General features: G+C 44.8%; 1 protein-coding gene across 1 annotated transcript in view; it reads left to right on the plus strand.

Annotated features, from left to right (window-relative positions):
• Positions 1-289: 289 nt before the first annotated feature.
• The window catches only part of LOC125292195 (receptor-type tyrosine-protein phosphatase delta-like), a 98,185-nt gene continuing 83,307 nt past the window's right edge, over positions 290-15,167 (plus strand). The window contains 2 exon segments of the mRNA XM_048239399.1: positions 290-379; positions 498-616. The gene's annotated coding sequence lies outside the window, so the exon portion shown is untranslated.

Below are 15,167 nucleotides of genomic sequence, written 5' to 3' on the forward strand. Positions count from 1 at the left end.
AAATCATAAAGCTTTATATGCCCAAACTCATTTCCAAATGATCAGAGGTTTTTATGACAAATGACTTAGAACATATGGGCAAGCTTTTGCATTTATAAGAAGAGAAGACAGTAAAACTTTCCCATGCTTTCAATAATCTTTTTTCAGGACTAATATAAAGTTGCCTTGGGTACACCCACCCCCCACCCCCTCCCCGGTGTGTGTGTGTGTGTGTGTGTGTGTGTGTGTGTGTGTGTGTTTCTTATCTGCTCGCGCATCGCAAGCAGCAGTTTGAAGTGGAATCTGACAGCTCGCGCAGAACACCCGCTCACTTTCCTTGGTGTCTGTTCGTAAACGGCAGCTCGACCTAGAGTCGCGCAATTTTCCAAAACGACAGCAGGTGATGATTCTGTAGCCTATTATTTCCTAGCACACTTCCCCGAACATTCCTTATTAAGCTCATCTCTCCTCCTAGCCTACCTCTGCGTTACCAACGTGCCTTATGCTTTCCGTTTCAGTTGACTGGGGTTCTCAGACCAGAGCTGGGTCGAGAGCGCTCCGCTGTTTCCAACTTGGAGGGAGAGGGATAAAACTCCGCCGGATGTTCCTGAAACCGTGAATTAAAGCCTTGATTCTGGTGAGTAGATTTAAAAAAAATACTGACTTAGTGGCAGAGGGTTATAATTGCGTGTGTGTGTTTGCATCCGTGGTTCCCCCCCCCCAATGCGTCCTCACCGTAAGCTGTGGTTTTTGTGTTCCGGTTGGCGACCAGGTAGCTTACCTTCGGACCTTCCCGTTGTCTATTACGTATGATAACATTGTCTTCAAAGTGCAAAACTCAGCCACATTAAGCGTGAACTATTCCCGTTACCATTGGTCTATGAAAATTATTCCGTTTCCCGTTAACCCCTTGTAATTAACATTCCATATGATTTAATTATCCACGTATCATCGGCGACATTATGGAGATGTATTTATTGTGTAGTGAAATTGTTTTAGTGCTGTATAATTCAATATGTGGGTTTATAGTGTGTTTAAGTCTAGATTTAATTCAGATGGAGGACTCAAAAAAGGTTAGCCTACATTCACTCACAGCAAAACCAAGGGCTGCTTAGTTTTTCAGAGAAGGCTCTTGGACCACCATCATCAGGGTGAGGGATGAGAGTGAGGTGAGGATGAGCTTAGTGAACTGACTGAGACTCCAGTGAAACTGACATTCTGACTTTTTAACAGACAGGTGTGTATGTGTGTCTCTGTGAAAAGCAACTAGCTCTTCATGCTCTTCATATTAGATAGTCATACTGTATATGCCAATGGGTTCAAATGGAACAACAAGCAAATAAAGCAAGCCCAAACACACACACACACACACTTACAAAGTGGTGCATCTGAAGTATACAGCCAACTTTTTCTGTAAATATTCAAAGCCATTTAGTGAACTTGCAGAGTGTTCACTTTCCACTCTGTTCTAAGTAGCAAGGGAAAGTACATTATCAGGAACATATCTGGCTTTTTTCTTTCTTGAGACATTTCCATGCAATTACTTACATAAATGCTACATAAATAAATGGTACATAAATGTACTCACCACTCGCTGTTTATTTATGAATCATTGGATGATACTTCAGTGTTTCGCAGAGAATTGAAATCCATTTGTGGTGGTTGGTTTGCAGAATGAACTTGAATGCAACAGTGTTTAACAAATTAGCACAGCATGGTTATAATGCTAACCAGATTTAAGCACAATTTAGTACAACCTGGAAAATCATTGTGTGGTGGTCAATGTTGATATTATGGTGGGCCACCACAAATAAGTCAATGTATGGGAAACACTGAACTATGGTACTCTACTTATGTGGAGCGCTGCTACACATGGCCTGGCTCCAAACATCCCAGTATTCCCTGTCACGTCAGAGGGAAGAGGTGTGGCAGCGGAGCTTTGGGCATGACTGGCATGACTGGCATGACTGGCATGACTGGCCCTGTGCCATGCCCGGCCCTGCATCTCCTGCAGATGTTGCTGGTTGTTGGTGGGTGGTGAAGTGCCCTCACCTCTTCCCCATTCTCTCCTGTTGTTTATCAATAATGCATGACGATAATGAGTGCCCCATAGTGCGGTCGTTAACTTAAACGAGCATGCACTAGAGCTAATCACATCACTGAATAAGTCATCCATGCCATTTACTGTAAAGAAGAAAAAACTGAACTGGAAAGATAGATACGTCTGGTTTACTGTAATGAAGACATGGCCGCTTCCCAGGAGATGACAAAAAGAAACAACAAAAGCAGCAATGTAAGCATTTCCTCAGTTTTATTTAGATATTTATAGTCATAAATGTGAAAGATGCTTCTTTTTTTTCTCCCAGCCTGACATTGCTTTGATACTTGTGACAGTTCTCTCGTGATCTCCAGTGAGACCTTTGGTGAAATGCTGACGCCGTGCTTTCGCCCCTTCTGTAAGTTCAGACAGAAGTCCAACAGCTTGCCCAAGCACTTTGCTCACACGCTGCTACTGTGGCGGGGTGGGGGGGGGGATTCAGACTGGACGGCTCTGTGAGCTATGATGGAGGGCCGTTGTTTGGATAGAGCAGCCCCCCTTACATGGGGTTCCAGTGGCATTATGAGGGAGCCAGCTAGCGCTGTGATGTAAGGGAGCTGTGATGTGAGTCAGCCGTGCGCTGTGCTGCTTTGTGTTCTGTGACAGTGTGTTGGTTGTGCTGGGGCCGCTCCTCCAAACATGAAGCGGCACACTGAGAAGGTGGAGGACTGTCGGGGGTGGATGGAGGACAGGATGGAGAGATGAATGAGAGCAGGGTGGAGGAGGAGAAGGTAAAAGAGGATGTGACAGACAGCAGAAGAGGTGGACAGGGAGGAAGGCGGGCTGATGATGTCTTCTTAGAGGCTAGCGGAAATGTCTGTCTTATTTGCTGGTTGGCTTTGTTTAGCTCACTCGTAGTCATACTCATAGACTCTTTTGAAATTGGGGATTAGATGGACCGGGCTCATCAGCTCGTCTCCCTGGTGTCTTCGGAGGGTTTTGGAGCAGCTTGGGCGGCTCATCCACACAGTCTGTCTGGCAGTCAGGGGGATCAAATGTTTGAACAGCCCACTGCAAGCACCAGTCACAGCCAAATCATCCCCACCCAGGCAACGCCCTCTCCAGCTTCCTGTGCATCCAGGCATGGCGCCTTGATTGGAGCTTTGTCTTCTCCGAAAAAGTGTGTCTCTGCGTGCTGACGCACTGATGATCACGTGTCCATGGAGCAAAGAGAGCCTTTGTGAGCGAGGGAGTCAGGACGAGTCAAGAGAAGAGTCCCATTTCTCTGTTCAGAGCTCTGAAATGGCGGCTATCCCAGCAGAGCCTCACCGTTGACAGGTTGTTAGGAACACCAGATGACGGTGTCGTGTGAGGCGAAGGCTTCCGCTGATGAGAGCCGTTCAAAGCAAAGGCTTTTTTCAGGAGCCAAGTTTCTCTAAATAAGATGGGGGCCCCTCCCCCACCCAAAAGCACACTGATGTACAGCCGTGCGCCTCATTAAGGCACTCTCCGCACCCCATGAGTGGGCAGGATGCACCTAACAATTGGCCAGGAAAGACACACACTCTCTTTTCCCACACACACCTACAATTTTGATCTATTGTCAAATCGTATATTTTTTTCCAAGCATCCAACTCTCACTCTTTCCGTTGATCTCTCTGCCTGTCGTCCCCTCCCCCCTCTCCTCCTCCCCCTCTCCGGGGCTGCCAGCGCCTCTCCGCTGTAGTTTGTGTTTGATTCCCCCGCATGCTAATGAGGCAGAGTTGGGCTCAGTCTGTCTGAGGTGTGAAGCAGAAGGATCCTCAAACACAGAGCAAACGCCAGCACACACTTTACATGCTCAGTCATACTGCGGCTGATCTGGAGTCAGCTCTCTTTTAACCCAGAAGAGCAGACCTCCAGTGTGAGCACAGTATGGTGTTTTGTGGCATGGCCCGAGTGAGAGTTCATAATGTGGAGTGTGAAAAGTGTGTTCAGTGGGGATGACCGTAGAGAGGAGTCCTGGCCATGCTGCTGTGGATCTCCTCGCCTAGTGAGCACGGCTCTGATTGGGTTTGACACACTTACACACACTTGGGAGAAGGTGTGCTGGTGTGAGTGTGTATGTGTATTTTCATGATAAGCTAATTAAAGGGATAGTGTGTGTGTGTGTGTGTGTGTGTGTGTGTGTGTGTGTGTGTGTGTGTGTGTGTGTGTGTGTGTGTGACCTTGCGCCCCCACCCCTTGGCTGAGAGAATGACATAGTGCCTCCTTCTCTGAGGGTGATGGCTCATTTATTATCATTAGGTGTCGTCTCCAAGAACTTTCTCAAGACATCTAGGGAAAGGGTGTGTTTATCTGTGTGTGGGGGTGTGTCCTTTCAGGTACGTGCATGTGGACATCTGTGTATCTGTGTTAGCCTGCATGGGCGCTTCTTTTGTGTATTTCTCTGTGTGTGTGTGTGTGTGTGTGTGTGTGTGTGTGTGTGTGTGTGTGTGTGTGTGTGTGTAACAATGTGCCTCTGAACATAACCTTCCAGCATTTTGAGATCTGGCCAGACACTGTATCATTTCTCAGCCTGATGGACGAGGTAGCAGTCAGAGCCTCCTCATCAATAAGATGGATCTCAGCATCACTGCCAACACACACACACACACACACACACACACACACACACCACACACACACACACACACACACACACACACACACACACACACACACACACACACATGGCTCAAGATCACTGAGGTACGAGACTCAAACTGAAAATCACCTAAATGCCCTACGCGAGCAGGTTGTGTGTTTACGGTGATCTCATCTGTCCCAGTTAGATGATCTGCACTGTTTATACTGTTTAGAGAACTTCAACCATAAATGGACACACAGACATTCATCTACATATCCTGGAATTATAGTATATTATGCAGATGTCTTAGATGCAGCCACTGAAAAGCAAAATAAAATGCATAGCTTTAATACCACCATACCCCAGTCCCATGTGTTGGTGTTAAATAGGTGTGTGAATGCAGATTGTGTGTTTGTGTGTTGTCAGGCTGAAGGTGTAAATCAACTGTATTGCACAGAAGCACCTCCCACTGCCAGGTGCTCTCTCTCTCTTATACACGCACACACACACACACACACACACACACACACACACACACACACACACACACACACACACACACACACACACACACACACTCACACAGGACACTATGATAAATAACCCTAGTGCTCCCTAGATAAGATTAGGAGCCTCTACTCCCCCTCTCCCCCCCTCTCCCCTCCCCCCACCTGCCCCCTCCGGCTCTCTGTGCCTCATTTGGGCTGCAGGGTGTAATTTTAGACCAGCAGACTCTCTGTGTGAATCCCAAACGCAGATGAAAAGAGAGTTTTAATCAGACCAGGCTCTCTCAGTGTGGGAAACAGAAGAAAGGGCTCTGTGTGTGTGTGTGTGTGTGTGTGTGTGTGTGTGTGTGTGTGTGTGTGTGTGTGTGTTTGTTTGTGTGCATGCTTGCCTGTGTGTGTGTGTTGGATAACTATTCAGACTATTCATGATCTCTTTCCCCATAAATGGTAACCGACTGGGTAGTGTGTAGTTAATTAACATTGTGTTATGTGTAACGCTGACCGTGAAAGCACAAGCAAGGAGTCTACAGTATACAGTAGGAATAGGAAACTATTGACCATACATGTCTATGTGTTAGATTATGCATTAATGCTTTGCTTTTGTGTAAATCATGTGTTTGCAAATGCTTATGTAGTATAACTGCAATACTATTAGCTGTGTGTGTGCGTACGTGTGTGTGTGTGTGTTTGTGTGTGTGTGTGTGTGTGTGTGTGTGTGTAGGGTTGTTTACCAATGAGAGATGGCAGTTGCTGACTCTGGTCCATAAGTCCAGGTTGTTTAATGTGAGGAAGCATCCTGTGACCGTTCATCATGCTCTCTTTCTCTCTTCCTCCATATCTCTCTCTCTCTCTCTGTCTTCTCTCTGTCTGTCTGTCTCTCTCCCTTTGCCTCTCTGTCCTTCTCTCTATTCTGTGTGAGGCATCATATCACATTCAATCATGCACATGAAATCTTTGTCTTTATTTTTCACACATTGATGTCAGTCGCTAGAGCTCTCTCACTTCTCCCCCTTCCTCAGTCTCTCTCCTTTCCCCCTCACCTCCTCTCTCCTCTCTCTCTCCTTTTTCACCCCTCTCCTCTCTCTCCTCTCCTCCCCTCTCTCTCTCTCCTTTCCCCCTCCCCTCCTCTCCTCTCTCTCTCTCTCCTTTCCCCCTCACCTCCTCTCTCCTCTCTCTCTCTCCTTTCCCCCTCACCTCCTCTCTCCTCTCTCTCTCTCTCCTTTCCCCCTCACCTCCTCTCTCCTCTCTCTCTCTCTCTCCCTCCCTCCCTCTCTCTCCTCTCTCCCTCCCTCTCTCCCCTCTCTCTCTCCCACATGCACACATGCTGTCTCGTTTGAGCAGAGCTGGTGTGAAACTCCGGATTTGTCTTTGTCAGGTGTTGAGAGAAGAAGAGACTGTGAATCGCTGGCAATTAATCAAAGGCAGAGAGATGGAGCTGGCTGAGGAGGAGAGATTTCTTCTCCCTCTTCATTCCTGATGGAGAGACACTGACAGGCATCTTCACACACGTCTCCTGTGAGAATTAAATAGCAGGACAGAGGGAAAAACCTTTTAACATGCAGCTAGTTCTACTAATTGTGTGAAAATGGGAAAATGACGTGATAAAGATATACCACAATAGGTCTATCTGATTAGAATCATTTAGAATGTCAGAGACCAAAACAGAAAGAGGGATACAGAGAGAAAGAGAGTGGCGTTGACCTCTGACCTGAGTCTCTCTCTAGGTCATATATGGTGACCTCTGACCTGAGTCTCTCTCTAGGTAATATATGGTGACCTCTCCTCTCTGCTTCTGACATTTTGCCTTCGTCACCCTTCCCCCTTACACACACACACACACACACACACCCCACACACACACACACACACACCCACACACACACACACACACACACACACACACCACACACACACACACACACACACACACACACACACACACACACACACACACACACACACACACACACACACACACACACACACACACACACACACACACACACACACACACACACACCCACACACACACACACACACACACACACACACCCACACACACACACACACACCCACACACACACTCACTAGCACACACACCCACACACACACACACACACACACACACACACACACACACAGGGGAGCAGCTCGCTGAAACAGCTGACTCAGGCTCTGCCCTCGTTGAGAAGACGGCTTGCCCTCTGCTCTTCATGTGATGTATGGTGGCAGATGAAATTCTTAAACACACACACACACACACACACACACACACACACACACACACACACACACACATACAAACGTGCACGTGCGCACGACACACAGAGAGAGAGAGAGAGAGAGAGAAACTGTACACGCACATGCAGAGAAACGCAGCACACACAGACACACAGACTACCTCATGCACACACACTCTCATGTTGATTGCTGAAGGCTGGAACACACACAGACACACAGACTACCTCATGCATACACACTCTCATGTTGATTGCTGAAGGCTGTAACACACACAGACACACAGACTACCTCATGCATACACACTCTCATGTTGATTGCTGAAGGCTGGAACACACACAGACACACAGACTACCTCATGCATACACACTCTCATGTTGATTGCTGAAGGCTGTAACACACACAGACACACAGACTACCTCATGCATACACACTCTCATGTTGATTGCTGAAGGCTGTAACAGGTGGCAGGTGTGCACAATAACTCCACTTCCACTTGAAACAGCAACAAACAAATTAACTACAGTTAGAGAAAGCAGGCAGTGGTAGTGTAGTGGTTAAGGAGCTGGCCTAGCATTGCAGTTGTCAGAAAAGTTGTGGGTTCAATTCCCGGCTTCCAACGTTGAGCCCTTGAGCAAAGCACTTACAGTAACCCCGAGTTGTTCCGGGGACAATGTAACAAAGCCCTTGTAATATAATTGACATAATATGTAAGTTGCTTTGGAAAACGAGCCTGCTAAATGAATAGGTGTATTGTGAATGAAAGAAGCACACACATACACAGAGAGAGTGTTCACCGCAGTGGAAAGTTCAGCTGTGCTGGCATCAGTAAAGGTAATTAATAAACAGACGTGTTTATCAGCGATGGACAGAGTGCTTAGCACTGTAGCTAAACGAATGTTTGTATCTGTAATCAATGCTCTTAATCGACACACACTCACCCCACAGCGCTGACTAATTGGACGGAAGCCTGATTTATCGGATTGTGTAATTGTTGCTGAGTTTGTGTGTGTGCGTGTGCATAAGCGAGAGAGAGAGCAATAGATCCTGGCACAGTTTTTACAGTAGCTTTGGAATTGCCAGCGGCTTTTAATCTAAGACCTTAAATAAAAAATGTGTCAACCCCCTCCACCCTCTTTCTGTCTCTCTCCCTCCTTTCTCTCTCTCTCTCTGTCTCTCCTTGCCTTCCCTGCTTCCCTTCCTCCTCTCTCCCTGTGCTGTGTTCATTAACTCAGAAGTCTGTTGTATTCCTTTATGAGCTCATGTAGCTCTGAGCACTTACTGCATTAAGATTTTATACTTTCCCCACATACTTTCACATTTCTCTCAGCACTAAAGACAACGTAGAATAATATGAGGTAACACAATACAGTGTTTTGTAAGGATGTTTATGTCTAGTATTGGTAGTAATTATGTTGAATCCAGAGAGAGTCTGCATTTTTTTACCGTGTCGCCATTCGAGAGAAGCAACCTCATCTGGCTGAGCAGGAAATGCTTTTCAAAAACACAATCTGAAACAGCCTGGGGTTTGAAACACTATGAGTGTGTTCGAACCATCAGGAAGGCATTGTCTTTCTTACTAGGTAAATGAAACACTGTGATTTCATGATACAGTATTATTCTATATCAAGATAGTTTTCCAAAATAATGTTTAATTAATGTGTATGAGTTATAGATAGGCTACACATTTCCAAACTGTATGTCTAATTCTAAAGCATAACCCTCCTTTCTACCTCCCATATCCTGGGGTGTCAAAGAGCCCAACCACATTGGAAACTTTCAGCTGAAATCTAATATTCTAACACGTAATAGAAGGAGTAAAACACTTGATCTGAAATATTTCATTCTTATTTCCTGTACACAAGGGACAATCCAAAAAATTTAAAATGTTATCTTGCTATCCACAATATTCAGATTATACAACATGAGTCCTGTGTTCCCCTTTCAGAAGTGTTTGTTCAAAATTCTTCATTAGCAAGAGAGCTTTTTAAAAAATCACCCTTTCTTTTTCCCCTAGAGAAGCCCTACCCTGTGTTTGTGTGTGTGTGTGTGTGTGTGTGTGTGTGTGTGTGTGTCCACACATTGACCCTCATTTATCAACCGAGCATAGAAACCAAAAAAGATCTGAGCACAGGAATCATCTCACGACAGGGCTCACGTGTGATTCATGAAACATTCGTATCACTCCAATTCCAGCATTAGAAATTGTTGGTAAATGTGGTGGCTGAAAACAAGTGTAATTTAAATATCATGCCTTTATATATGCTCATTTTAGAGGCCTCGCACCTAGAATCTATGACATGGAGGTGCATAATACATCCAAAAGAGAAACATTTCTGACCTCGAGCCACAGTGATGTTGCAAGTCCAGCTGAACTATGTTAATTTTGACAGCTAGAAAAGTGTCATCAAGAAAGCCAGGAAACTATGGCAATTTTAGTGTAACAGACTTTATTTTCGAGAGAACACATCATACTACAAATACGTTCATTACAAAACCATACGACACCTGCCATTTGTTCCACTCAAATGTTTTTTATGACTGTTGCGCTTTCCAAAGCAAAAGCAATTCTCTCCACTTATTGCTATCCTAAGCCATTAAACGTGTCAACATAACAGAATATATTACGAAAAGTAGACTACAAATGTGCAGGAAAAGTCTTTCCATGAATTAACTCTTCAACTTTCCAATCCTCCGCCGATTTACTGCTGCACCGTACTATGCTGTAGACTTGACATGAGATGTGAGCATAGGCCTACCTACTGTAAAACGGTCTCAAATAGAGGCCAGGGCCCATTTTCCCAATAACGATGGATACACGCACTTACAAGGGTTTTCCAGGATTTATCTTAAGATAGTTCGTTTGGTTTTTCTGACTTTTTTGCGTGAACGCGCATGAATGCCCGTGCACCGCTCTTAGGGCTGATTCAGACTGCCTGCGTGGCGTGAGCGTGTCAGTTGCGTGGAGTGTCCATTTTTATTTCGTCTCCCATGTTAACAGGTTAGAGCTTGCACACCGCCTGCCGAGCCGAAACCGTGTGCATGCTAGGAATAGGACCGATGCCTATTTTTAACGCGACATGCAAACGTGTTGGAAGTGTTTCCATTCAAAAGAGAAAGTGAAGAGATGTTTTAATAGCCACGCAACTGACACACAACAGACACGGCACGATCACGCCATGCTGGCAGCCTGAATCAGCCCCAGGGCTAGGTTTCCCAAAAGCATCGTAAGCATAAGAAGGTCGTAAAGTCCCTCTTACGAACGTCTTAAGATTTGCTGACTGTTTCCTGAAACCATTGTTACTTAAGAAGGTTGTGAAAACACTCGTACTGTAGATCTATATACGAGGGATCCAGAGTTCTCGTTACTGGCTAAGAGCGTCTTAAGGACATGTTGGACATTTAAATGTCATGCATATTTGTATTTGTTCGTCTTCAGTTTATATCTGAAAGTGACAAATCTGCAAGGAACATTGACATCTGTCGAAGTAACGTATCAATCAGCTTCCCACTATTTGGATTGTTATCTATAACACTCAATGAACAACATCTCAACACTAAATGAAGGATCCGTAATTGAGGCCTATCATCAGATAGCCTAGTAATAGGCATTCAGTGTTTGAAATAATTAATTTGATAATATTTCCCATCTTTGTAGAGGAAGAGTTTTGTGTGAAGTTTTGTATAAAGGCCGGTCTCATATACAGTAGATGCCTGTCTCAAATACTAGCTGGTGCAGTTTGGCGATTTGGGAAAATAAAGGTTTTACGGTAGTCACCGCTCACGTTCAGATTGATAAATGTCATGCTTTGCGTGGAAATGAGTGTACTGTACGCCTATCCTATGTCTGTTTTATATCGTACGTTCATTTCGTACATGAGGGCCAGTGTGGTTAAGATTGTGTGGGTCAGGGGTCTATGATCCTCTATTACGTTGAGTGACTCCTATTTTGTCCATGCTCTGATTTTTTGATCATTAAAATGGTCCAAGTAGATTCATTTAACTAAATTATTTTCACGGAGATGCACCATGTTCTCCACATGTTCATTTATTACGAGTTCTTTCTTACTGACATACTGAGCGTATTTAGCACACACCACACTGCAATGTTCCAAATGGACAGGAGTCAGGACAGTGATTTCACACACTCACAGTGTCAGTTTTATTCTCTTACGGAACAGAAGGTTGTCCAGCGTCCACTGATAAGAGATGTGACTCAGTGCAGCATGAGTGGCCCGTGAACCCTGTCCAGTCAGGTGGGGGCTGCAGAGAGACTGCTGTGTCCAGAGGAGCCGGGCCAGGGCAGAGTAATGACAGACATGAATCTCACCTCACCCCCGCTGTCCTGCCTGATGGAAATTAGAGCTGTAATTACATTAGTACATGAAGGCCTGATGGATGAGGCTCTGCTAACACACACACACACACACACACACACCACACACACACACACACACACACACACACACCACACACACACACACACACACACACACACACACACACACACACACACACACACACACACACACACACACACACACACACACACACACACACACACACACACACACACACACACTTGATGAGGAGGACACACACAGGCACATTTTCTCACTAATAGTGAATGATGAAGATGAAGATGATGTGAATATGTACATGCATGACAGTGTCAGTATGTGTGGATATGGCTTTCATTTTGCATGTCTTACATATATCTCTCTCTCTCTACCTCTTTTGCTTTCTCTCTCTCTGCTTCTCTCTTTCTGTCATGCTTGTTCACTCTCTCTCTCTCTCTCTCAACCATTTGCAATTAACAATCAGCAGTCCACAGCGCGGCTGAAAGGAACACAGAAACATGAGCACATGAATGGGCATCCAGATCATCATAAATATCAAACAGTAAATACTGAAACTCCACACTGTCTCTCAGGTCATGGCAAGCTGTGACAAGCTGGGCAGCCAGGGGTGTTCTTTGCCCCACTCCAAGTATTATAATTAGTTTGTCTGTGGTCATCTGTGTATTGTTTTTGAAAGTAGTGGGCTCTTTCTCTCTTGAATTTTCGACCTAATCAGTCATGCAGTGACCACAAATGTGTTTTCTCTTGGCAGTCAGGTTTTTGGTATCTGTCTCAATTGCTAGGCTGTGGACCCTAAGCTTGTACTTGTATCCGGTTGTTAAGTCCGACATCACAGGAGCTTTTTTGTCAAAAAACGTTTACGCAGCCAGACGTTTTTCGCAACTTGTAAACCTTTACAGCTAACACATAACGTTGCAGCTACGTTGCCAGAAAGTTGTCATTTGGTCACTCACTGCGATGTTACCCTCTGTCCATGTCCTTGCAGTGTCGCAGCAACAGTGTACAGAGAATGTTGTCATTTAGTATCGCAAGTATTGTGACAGTGACATAGTGAGCTGATCAACTAGGGAATGTTGCCAGTTGGTGCCGTGGATAACGTTTAGGCGGCGCTGTGCCATGGTACTTGCAAACGTTTCCATATGGTGTCATGCGTGAACAACACAACATGTTAAATTGATATAGCGCTTTTCTAGACACTCAAAGCGCTTCTCCCCTCTGAAAGGTAGAATGACACGCCCACTCCAGTTCACAGGAAAAAAGCAACTATTTTTTGGTTCCAGTTCCTAAGCGTTTTTTGTTTGGTCGAAATGCTGCAAACAATTCAAAGTTGGTCCGTGAACAGAACCGGTGTTCTGTTGGTGGAAAGGGCTATAAGTGGACACCATACTTCACATCGCGATCTTGATTTTTGCCAAACTGGCTGTCAAGGCCCAGTTCAGACAGTATTCTCTCTCTCTCTCTCTCTCTCTCTCTCTCTCTCTCTCTCTCTCTGTCACACACTCAATCACACACACACACACACACACACACACACACAGACACACAGGCACACATGCAGACATGTACAGTAGTGTAATAGACAGTAAATAAAGGTAGGATTACAAGCATGTGGTAAGATGGCAGGAATCATACCCTTGGGTAGGCTTGGAAAACTGAGACCTACCATGGCTGTGTCTTTATTGTTTGCATGGTTATGCAAATGTGTGCGTGTCTATGTCTTGACTGTGTCTGGCCGTGTGTGTGTGTGTGTGTGTGTGTGTGTGTGTGTGTGTGTGTGTGTGTGTGTGTGAGCACTGTAGAGGGTCAGTTTAATAATGAAGATGTTTGGTATGAAAGCAGTGGGGACTTCTGTCTCCCACTGACACTAGTATTGCCTTTCTAATTAGAGATGTTCATGTAATTACTCTGGAGAAATGTTGAGTGTGTAGGTGTGTGGGTGAGCACACATGTGAGCTTGCCTTTCCATGTGCTTGAGCACATCTGCACACAAGTGTGTATTTACATTTCTGCGCAAACTGATGTGAATATTGCATTACGCAGATCATTTATCTATTTGTTATGGGGCCCGAGGGACATGACATGTCCTCTAAAATGAAACTAGCCAGTCAATCTCTCTCTCTCTCCCTCTCTCTAAATACAGCATAGAACAGCACACAATGTTCACACACTCATACAAACACTAACAGAAAAAAGGTGTGTAATGTGAGCCAATACACTAGCTGGTTCGAGGGCATGAAAATAAAAATGAATGCCCTGAGTCTCAGTGTGAACTCATGTATGTCCCACTTTGCTATGGGGGACTGTGTGGCTGTGTTGTGAAGTCATACATATTAGCAGTGCATCCCAAATGAGGCCTAATTGTAGTTTATTCTGGCACGGATGACGCCTGCCTGAGGGCACACATGGAACAGCGTGTCCAGGAAGTGAATGGGATTTTCCACATTAACTTTGCCTCAATCTATCTGCACGTTGTTGCAAGATGTTTATGCCAATTGTAGTGTTCTTACGAGTCAGACGGAACTGAGAGCTCATTTCATTTGCTCTGGTATATCCGCTCTCATCCCTTCTCCCATTCAAACTGATTCCATCCAGCTCTAAATGATCTGATATGGGCTGGGCATTATGTGATGGCACACAGAGGAGCTCCACTGACGCACTTTTGTTAAAAAGAAAATAACGTCTGCCACTGATCACACTGACCTGTGGTAGAAGCATAGTAGACGCATAGTTCGTAGTTCCAGGGACCTACATGTAAAATTATTTGTGTTGTTTATGTGCAAATGAATCATTATAAATGGATTAAGGTTCCTGTTCAGTTCAGTTCAGTTCAGTTTATTGTCCCAAAGGGAAACTTGTCTCGCAGTCAGGTAAACATAAATAGCACAAGATGCACAAAGACACACGATGGGGTAAAAGACACAGGTTAATATAAGTTAAGAAGTTTAAGAAAGAAAGAAAGAAAGAAACTGTCTTATCAATCTATGTTTCTGACAGATGCTCATCAGAATAGTTTATGTGCAATAAAGCAAAATTGTGCAAATTTAGCAGGCGTATTGCACTAGGCGTATTGTCCTATTTTGGTTGATATTTTACACTTCTAACCATCATACATCCATATTTTTAAATGCTTTAGGCAGAAAATACATAATTTAATAGTCAAAATCTCTACTTCATCCTGAAGTGGAACCTCTAAGCGCGTAACTGCTATATGCTACACACAGCATCCTCAGCCTGAGCACACTGCACCACAGTGCTGACGGCAAGATGAAGTGAATAGAAGCTAAACAACAATAGAGTACACAGCAGTCTCTCCTGCACATTTACATAAGACATGTTCATTCAAAGCAGTCATTCATTTATGAGGCCAGCCTAGGCTATATAGGCTTGGGGGGCAGCCGTGGCCTACTGGTTAGCGCTTCGGACTTATAACCGGAGGG

Source organism: Alosa alosa, chromosome 1 (assembly GCF_017589495.1).
Source record: "Alosa alosa isolate M-15738 ecotype Scorff River chromosome 1, AALO_Geno_1.1, whole genome shotgun sequence".
NCBI classification, from domain to species: domain Eukaryota; kingdom Metazoa; phylum Chordata; class Actinopteri; order Clupeiformes; family Clupeidae; genus Alosa; species Alosa alosa.